This window comes from Neofelis nebulosa, chromosome 1 (genome assembly GCF_028018385.1).
Source record: "Neofelis nebulosa isolate mNeoNeb1 chromosome 1, mNeoNeb1.pri, whole genome shotgun sequence".
In the NCBI taxonomy this organism is placed as follows: domain Eukaryota; kingdom Metazoa; phylum Chordata; class Mammalia; order Carnivora; family Felidae; genus Neofelis; species Neofelis nebulosa.
In genome coordinates, this window is record NC_080782.1 from 220474292 (window position 1) to 220484447 (window position 10156).

Here is a 10156-nt window from a genome sequence, read left to right on the forward strand (position 1 = left end):
TGGAATCTCTTTAATATGAAAGTGATTACACTTGATGTTACTACATTTCCTAAGTCTAGTTTATTTTTTTCCTCTTGCCTTTTTTTTAGGGAGAGAGAGAGAGAGAGAGAGAGAGAGCGAGAGCGTGCGTGCATGGGTACATATGGGGGAGAGAGGCAAAGATAGAGAATCTCAAGCAGGCTCCACACTCAGTACAGAGCCTGATGCAGGGCTCAATCCCACACCCAGGGATCATGACCTAAGCCAAAATCAAGAGTCAGACACTCAAGTGACTGAGCCAACCAGGAGCCCCCAAGTTTTCCATCTTGTTCAGCTTTAGTGTTTTCTATTACTCTGTCCTCCATGTGACTGACCCATTCTTCTGCTTCCTCTAGTCTACTATTTATTCCATCTAGTGTATTTTTAATTTCAGATATGAATTTTTGATCTATGCTTGGTTCTCATTTATGTTTACTAACTCTTCATTTAGGGTCTCTTGAGGTCCTCCACTCTTTTCTGAAACCCAGGGATTATCTTTATGACCATTACTTTAAATTCTCCATCAGGCATACTACTTAGATCTGTTTCATTTAGCTCACTTGCTGTTCTTTTGTCCTGTTCTTTTATTTGGGACATATCTTCTGTCTCATTTTGTCTAATTCTCTGTGTCTGTTTTTATGTATTAGGAAAGTCAGCTATAGCTCCTGCTCTTGAAAGCAGTGGCCTTATGAAGAAGAGGTCCTGTAGTATTCTGTACTGCAGTATCTGATGTTCACCAGAATCTTCGGCTTCAGGGGTGTCTCCTATTTGTGTTTTATATGCCCTACTATTATGACTGAGCCACTTTTGCCTTCAGTCCAGTCATCTGCAATGGTGCCTTTGCCTGTTGTGGGCAGTGTTTGGTCCCTGTGATGTTAGAGGGCTAGTGTGGGGCCACCTTGGGCTTGAGTTGAGTCAGACCAGGCATTTGCCAGACATGCAGTAGCACTGACCTACAGAATGCTTCCTCTGTGTTGTTTCCTGAGAAGCTTCATGGTGGGTAGGGTCTGCAGTCAGACGAGATACCTACCCCAGCCCAGTGTTGGGGCTGCAGTTGGATTGGTGTGTGTGGTTATCTTCCCCTTTCCCCATAGCAGGAGTCATTTGGAGAGGTGGTATCCCTTCAGAGTTGTTTGCACACTGCTGTTTGTGGCTCTGCTTTGGATAGGCTCTGGCAAGGGTGTATTGGAAGTGACAGATAGGAGAACACAGGGCTGATGCACATAATGTTAGCAAGGTTTATGCAGGTCTCTTTTGGGAGAGGAACTGGATCCTCTTTAGAAAACTGCTGCCACGGGGGCTGGAGGAGTAGATCTGCAGAAGAGTGCAGGGGTAGGTCTGCTGTGGGAGGAGACCCCAAGCTGAGTCCTGGATGGATGGAGCAACTTCACAGGAGAATGTAGGAGGTGGGACACAGTGTTAGCAATCTAGGTGGAGAACGTTGACGCTGTGTCATTCCTGTAGGTATCTGTGTGTCTAGGCTGGGGTAGGATAAGGAATGGCACTCTCCAGCTCATTTGTCCCTGGAGAAGTCTTGTAAAGATCCCTGCTTTTCCAGTACTCTCTGAGATTAGTAAATAATCCTCCTTCTTGTATACCCCTGGCATTTTTCAAACTGCTGCTTCTATGATCTCAAAGGGGCTGTCTGTTGTGCTGTCTCTTTAAGGGATTGAACTCAGTTTCCCGATATTTTCCAGCTCTCCCAGAGCCAAGCACTGATTTCTAAAATTCCAGATGTCATGCCTGGAAGTACTTATTGTAAGTACTTACTGAATTGTAAGTTCTCATGAAATTAGGGCCCTCTGGTCCTCAAAGCCAAACGTTATAGGATTCATCTTCCCATGTGGGTTCCCCATGCCTGGAGTGCTTGGTGTGAGGGTCTGTTTCTCTCCCCCTCTCTGTGCCTGTGGCGCCTCTCCCTCCCACAGTCTTGGAGGTCTGGTTAGCTCCCAACTGTGTCTCTGCCCTTCCTAAATTCCTCAGTGTGGCTTCTTCTCTACATTTAGCTGTGGCAGGTCTGTTCAGCCAGTCTCTGGATCATTTTCTGGGTTATTTACACTGATACGGTGACATCCAGTTGTATCTATGGTACGGATCTTCCTACTCTGCCATCCTCCCCAGAAGTCCATCCACGACCTTAAATATATCAATGTAATTCTCTCAAACCACTCCATGAGGCTGATATATTATTAAAACCATCTCACAGGTAAGACAACTGAGGCACATCGAGTTTAAGAATTGGTTAATGAATAAATATTGAAGTTTCTACTGGGCGACAAGCCCAGTGCCAGACTTTGTGACTATCACGATGGCACATTACCTAATGTTGATACGTTCTAGCCTGGCAGTCTCAGCTCTGGTGGGTTTGAAACCCAACTGCTCTGGGAACTTCCTCGGAGAATAGGCCATCACTTAGTTAGTCACATTTCCCAGCAGAGGAGAAATGGAGTATGTGTTCAAAACATATCTGCTGAAATAGCAAGGCCTATTTCAAAAAGGGAGATATCAAATCTGATGGCAAGCCTGAGGAAAATATGGAGAGATAAGAGTAAAATATAGAAGTTGTAAAGGGAAAATACTGAGGAGTGAAAGAGGATGTCCCAGAGATATTTTTCCTTTTTTGGCTGGGAAGACATACAGGAGACTGAACTCCTCCTATGGAATAAGGTATGCCACCCCAGGAACCAATGATCAAGTAGGGCTGAAGAGCCAAGTTTAGTGGGCAGGAGCTATACTGAGATAAGGTTTGGGAAGGGGTTCACATTTTCTCAATACTGCGCCCAAGGAGATAGGGTAGAGGAAAATTCAGAAAAGCTTAACTTCATTTAGTAGCTTTAAGGAGTCAGTGGTCAGGGAAACAACAGGATCAATGTTTTGTTTTGATTTTTAGAAAGAACACAGCATAGGGGCACCTGGATGGCTCAGCAGGTTGAGCATCTACCTCTTGATTTCACCTCAGGTAATGATCCCAGGTTCATGGGATTGAGCCCTGCAGCATCAGGCTCCACAGTGAGCATGGAGCCTGCTTAAGATTCTCTCTGTCCCTCTCCCCTGCTTGTGCTCTCCCTCTCTCAAATATTTTTTTTAAAAAAAGAACACAGTATAGAAGACAGATTTCCTTGTCTATATTTTCCTGCTCGCAAAGATTTTTTCCAGCTTCAATATTTTTGCTATTATCCTAATTCAGCAGAAAATTGGTGCTTATTCCAACTCCACATAATCAAAGCTATTCCCATAGATGTGTTCCATAAGCTCTAATGACAAAGCCCAGAAACTGTAATGATCTCAGGCATGTGAAGTTGTTGAGAGATACTTAACAAGAATATCAAGAAATAAATTCCGCCTTTGAAAGTTCACAGTCAATACATTTTCATTATGAAGAAGAAGAAATGTGCACCTGCATGATCAGCAGGAAAGAAATCACAAGCTGCACTTAGTTGGGGTAGAGTGTGAGATTACCCTGCATGTAAACCCAAGGATTCACACACACTGGAAATGCTCATCTGAGCTTGCTGATGTGATAATAAGCTAGAGGTGTTTTAACTATTTTTTTGTTTTTTTTCTGTCAGACAATTTTCCTGCTGACAGGAGAGGGCTTGGCAGTCCCACAAAAACACACTCCTGATTTTGAAGTCACCAATGTGTTTCTCACCACTGCCAAATCCAATAAATGTTTTCCTATCCTCACCCTCCTGACCTCATTGAACACTGTTGACCATACCCCTGCAAAGTTATCCTTTCATAGGCCTCTATTTCCTACTTCTCTGACATTTTTGACAATGTTTTATTATTACTACCTCTTACAAATGCTTCTCTTCCCATACCTTCACCATCTTGTTCTTAGCCCTCTATTTCTTGCTTTAAACCCTAGTTTAGTGCTCAATGCAAACTTACTAAGGCTGATCAAGAATAAATAGATGGCCGTCTCCATCTAAAGATTGCTTCTATAATTAACTCAAATGGTTTTGCAGAGTTAATAGTGGTCAGTTTCTGGTCAACACTGGAAAAACAATGTCAAAATCTTCTTAATTTCATGTTCTTAGATTCCTTGAAGTTTACCATCTCTGTCTTCATGACACTGTTTCTCAGATTTAAAAATTATGGACTCCTTTCAAATAAAAAATATTCCAGTAGATTAAATGTTGATGTGAATTAGTGGTATTTTATACTCAACATATAAAAACATAAAATTGGGTATAATTTTTAAATCTCTTAAAAAACTATAAAACCAAAATGAATTAAATATAACAAAATTACAAAACTGATAAAATTCTACTTAACACTATTTAATGTAACAGATAATCTTGTTTTGCTGAAAATAAATCACTGTTTATAACAAGAAGAGGGAATGATCTGTTACTGTCCACGTTCATTGGAGTTGGTATGCCTATAATTAATGCTACAGAGAAATATACCTTTGTGTATAAATTCAGGTGTAAAAATCATCTTATTCATCATTTCCACGACTCAATTTAATTTCTCTCTTTAGCTGTCATCTGCCAGGACAGTAGAAACTTAATCTCAGAGTTAATTCAGGATTTGCCTTGCTTCTCCCCCTGATTGCACCTAAGTTCTGTGGTTCTTAGATGGTACCAAAGCACATGACAGAAATGAAAAGAGACAGGGGGTTGGTGGGACAGGGAATGTAACTATCTGATATTCAAATCCTCTGTCCACACTACTGTTTGTGGACTAGTTAATTGGTAGCACACGTGGGTCCTCAGGAAGAGTGCCCTTGTTTCTATCCTTTTGCTCCTTCAGTTCTCCAGCACTTTCCTCCATATCTATGCCTGGCTGAAGCTCAGGAGACCCCACTGTACTGTCAATGACCCCATTTCCCAGCTATACTCAACAGTCAAAATCAGTATGGATCTTGCCACCTCCATTAGGCTCTAACCCTGGGAGCAAAGTAGAGATACCTTCTACTTCTGGATGCCCCAAATATATGTAAACGTTTTCCACCTCCTACATGTTCTATTTATGTATCAGGATGCAAAATAAAGTCCATGTAGGAAAGGACTCCTCTAACATCTCTGTTGTGAACAGTATGGACACAAAGAATTTGTTAGGAGACTTGTAGTCCAAGATGATGATGAAGGAAGACTCTGAACTCACCTCCTTCATGAAACACACCAAATTACACCTATGTGTAGAACAATTCCTCCTGAAGAACTGAGGGCTGACCAAACAGCTTCTATACAACAAAAGACGTAACAGTAAAAGAGAAAAGGGACCGAGACAAAGTAACAAAGGGAACCTCTAGCCCTGATGTTACAAACTGCAGTGGGAAGGGGTAATAAGGAGGGGACCTGAAACAATTTCCACTTTCCTTGGGCACAGTAAAAAAGCCACAGTTTAAAAGAGCAACTAGCATATAAAAGAGCCAGCCTTAGAACTCTGCCAAGTGGGGAATGAGCTGAGTGAATTCTCTCTGGATCAGAGAGACTGGAGCGAAACATGATTTATGCTCCTCCTCCACCTTGAAAGCACAGATCAGAGCAGGGTCAGGATGCCAGAGCCAGCTCGCCACCTCAGTGAGCTCCAGATTCACTGGCCCACACCAGCCCTGGTCATTCTGGGGCACAGAAAAAAAAGCTGTGATTTAAAAGAGCAACTAGTATATAAAAGAGACAGCCCTAGAACTGTGCCAAACAGAGGGGAGCTGCCAGAATGCCCTCCAGGTGGGAGAGGCTGGCAGACACTATTTACATACTCCCCCACCCCCACCTTAATAACATGAAGAGGAACAGAAACCATGCATACTAGCCAACCTGCCACATCAGCGAGCCCCAGATCCCATGGCCCACACCAGCCCTGGTCACCCTGGGGCACATAAGAAAAGCTGTGGTTTTTCCAACTAGCATTGGGGTCTAAGCATCCAACTTTGGTTCAGGTCATGATGTCACAGTCTGTGAGTTCCAGCCCAGTGTCAGGCTCTATGCTGACAGCTCAGAGCCTGGAGCCTGCTTCGGATTCTGTGTCTCCCTCTCCCTCGGCCCCTCCCCCACTCATTCATTCTCATTCTCATTCTCTCTCTCTGTCTCTGTCTCTCTCTCAAAAATAAGCATTGAATAGAATAGAACAGAAAAATTAGCATATAAAAGGGCCAGTCCTCCAACCTGTGCCAAACAGTGGATGGAGCTTCTGGAACACTCTCAGGTGGGAGAGGCTGATGGATACAATCTATACTTCATCCCCAACTTGAAAGCACAAACCAGTGCACAGTCTGAACATCCTAACCAGCCTGATTCCTCAGTGAGCTCCAGACCCCCAGCCTACCCCAGCCACCAATCCCATGAGAACACCCATGATCAGTGTTTACCACAGTTCCAGCCTTCATGCCAATGTGACATAGATGCAAAACACCTGGGAACACTCCAGGCCCACGCCACTTCAGCTCCAGATGGTTTATTAAAGCACCTCCAGTGCAGAACATTCTAGAAACTCCTGAATAATGTCTCCTTCAAATCCAGCTGCCCTGCCTAAGTACTCACTACATGAAGCACCCCAGGAACCCCAAGTCTGTGCTTGCTTCAGTTCCAGCCACACTGACAGGGCACCTCCTGCACAGAGTGCCCCAGAATACTCCTGCCCACACCAGCCTCATCTCCAACCATCTAGCCAAGACAATCCCTGCACTAAGTACCCTGGAACACCTGGCTTGCACCAAATTCAGCTTCATCTGTTCCACCACATTGCCCTCAGCGTGGAGAGTCCTACACATCACCTCAGCTCTAGCCATTCTGCCAGGATTCCCTCTGCACAAAGAGCCCCAGGACACCCCAGAAACTACTGCTTCAGCTTCAACTATCCTTTCTAGGTGCTTTCTACATGCAGACCCTCAGGACATCCCACCGTGCACCTACTTTAACTTTAGCTATCTGCCAAGGCACTCACTGTGTGGAGAATCCAGGGACCCCCATACACACCAACCACAGCTCTAGCAGTCAGCAAAAGTCATCAACACAAATAGTCTACATAGGGGACAACCATACATGAGACCACTCCTTCAAGTTTAAGAGAAGTAGCTGTTCCACTTAATCCACAGAAACACAAAGTCAGGCAAACTGGGGAGACAGAGGAATATACTCCAAAGAAAGAATAAGAAAACACACACAGACACACGCACACACACAGAAAAAGAACTGAAATACAGATAAGCAATATGCCTGATAAAGAATGTAAGTAATGATTGAAAAGATGCTCACCAGGCTGTCCACACTAGCATTTGTGGACTAGTTAATTGGTAGCATATATGGGTCCCCAAGAAGAGTGCCCTTGTTTTTATCATTTTGCTCCTTCAGAATGAATCAACACAGTGAGACCTTCAATAAAATGATAAAAAATAATAGGAAGAACCAGAGTTGAAGAATACAATAACTCAAATAAAAAATACAGTAAAGGGATTGGACCAGAAGAATATAACATATATACAACATTCCATCCAAAATCAACAAAATATGCTTTTCAAGTGCATATGCAACACTCTCCAGAATAGATCACATTAGCCTACAAAATAAGCTTCAATAAAGTTTTGAAGATTTATATCATCCTATACTTCTGACCACAACAGTAGAAATCAAACTAGAAATCAATCACAAGGAAATAACTAGAAAAAAACACAAATACATGGAGACTAAACAACACAAGACCAAGCAACCAATTGGTCAATGAATCAATCAAAGAATAATTTTAAATAAATACAAAGAGATGAATTAAAATGAAAACTCAATGATCCAAAATCTTTGGGATGCATCAACAACAGTTCTAAGAGAAAAATATATAGCAATAGAGGCCTACCACAAGAAACAAGCTCAAACAATTGCCCTTACACCTCAAGGAGCTAGAAAAATAACAAAGTCCCAGGTGGGTAGAAAGAAGGAAATAATAAAGATCAGAGTAGATATAAATGACACACAGACTAAAAACAAAAACAAGCAAACAACAAAAACAAAAAACAAACAAAAACAGAAAAAAAAATCAAGTGAACCAAGGACTGTTTCTTTGAAAAGATAAAATTGACAACCCTTAAGCAGATTCATCAAGAAAAAAAGCAAAATGACCCAAATAATTAAATCAGAAATGAAAGTGAATAAAAGACACTACAGAAATACAAAGAATTATGACAATACTATGAAAAATTATTACATGCCAACAAACTGCACAACCTAGAAAATAAATCCTAGAAACATACAATCTTTCAGAACTGAATCAGGAAAAAATAGGAAATCGGATCAGACCGATTATTAATAACAAAATTGAATTAATAATCAAAAAAACATCAAAAAATAAAATTATGGGACCAGGTTGTTTCACAGATGAATTCTATCCAACTTTTAGAAAAGAGTTAATACCTATTCTTCTTAAACTACTCCAAACAGAAAAGAAAGGAAACCTTCCAAATTCATTCTATGAAGCCAGCATTACCCTGATACCAAAACCAGATACAACACCACAAAAAAGGAAGCTATACATGATACAATGTTCACAAATCAGTTGATACTACAACACAACAAGAAAACAAAGGATAAAAATCAGGTTATCATCTTAATAGATACAGAAAAAGCATTTGAAGAAATTCAACATCTGTTCATGATAAACTCTCAACAATGTGGGATTAGAGAGAATGTATCTCAACATAACAAAGGCCCTATATGAAAAAACCACAGCCGAGATCACACTCCAACGTGGAAAACACAGCATTTTCTCTAAGAAACAATGCAAAGATGTCAAGTCTCACCACTCCTATTCAACAGAGTACTAGAAGTCATAGGCACAGCAATCAGATAATAAAAAGAAATACAAGACATCCAAATTGGTAAGGAAAAAATAAAGCTTACACTATTTGCAGATAACATGATACTATATGTAGAAAATCCTAAAAAAAAAAAAACTACTAAAAGTAATAAATGAATTCAGTAAAGTTGCAGAATAAAAAATTAATATTCAGAAATTGGTAGCATTTCTATACATTAATAAATTAAGAAAACAATACCATTTACAACTACACAAAAAAGAATACTTAGAAATAAATTTGACCAAGAGGTAAAATACATGTACTCTATAAGAAATTGATGAAGAAACCGAAGATGACACAAATGGAAAGATATTCCATATTCTTGGATTGAAAGAATCAATATTGTTCAAATGTCCATACTACCCAGAGCCATCTACAGATTCAGTGCAATCCCTATCAAAATAACAAAAGCATTCATCACAACACTATAACAAATAACCTTAAAATATTTTTGGAACCCAAAAGACCCTGAATAGCCACAGCTACCTTGAGAAAGAACAATCTTGGAGTTATTACAATCCCAGATTTCAATATATACTACAAAGTTGTAGTATTCAAAACAGTATGGTACTGGTACAAAAATAGACATATAGGTCAATAGAAGAGAGACCCCAGAAATTAAGCCATATTTATATAGTCAATCCATGACAACAGAGGTAAGAATATACAATGGGGAAAAGACAGTATCTTCAATAAGTTGTGCTGGGAAAATTGAACAGCTGCATACAAGGAATGAAACTGAACCACTTTCTTCTACCATATACAAAAACTCAAAGTAGATTAAAGACCTAAATGAGAGACCTAAACCCACAAAATTCCTAGAAGAAAACATAGGCAGTAATCTCTTTGACAGTAGCCACAGAGACATTTTTCTAGGTGTGTCACCTTTAGCAAGGGAATTAAAAGCAAAAATAAACTATTGGAACTAAACCAAAATCAAAAGTTTTTTCATAGCAAAATAAACCATCAACAAAAAGAAAAGACAACCTACTGAATGGTAGAAGATATTTGCAAATTATATAACTAAGGAGTAATATCCAAAATATATAAAGAACATATCCAACTCAACCCCCCCAAAATAATAATATCCAATTAAAAATAGGGAGATGACCAAAATAGACATTTTTCCAAAGAAGACATATAGATGGCCAACAGACACCTGAAAAGATGCTCAATATCACTCATGAGGGAAATGCAAATCAAAATCACAATAAGATATCAACTGGGGCGCCTGGGTGGCTCAGTCAGTTAAGCGTCCGACTTCAGCTCAGGTCACGATCTCACGGTCCATGAGTTCGAGCCCCGCGTCCCGCTCTGGGCTGATGGCTCAGAGCCTGGAGC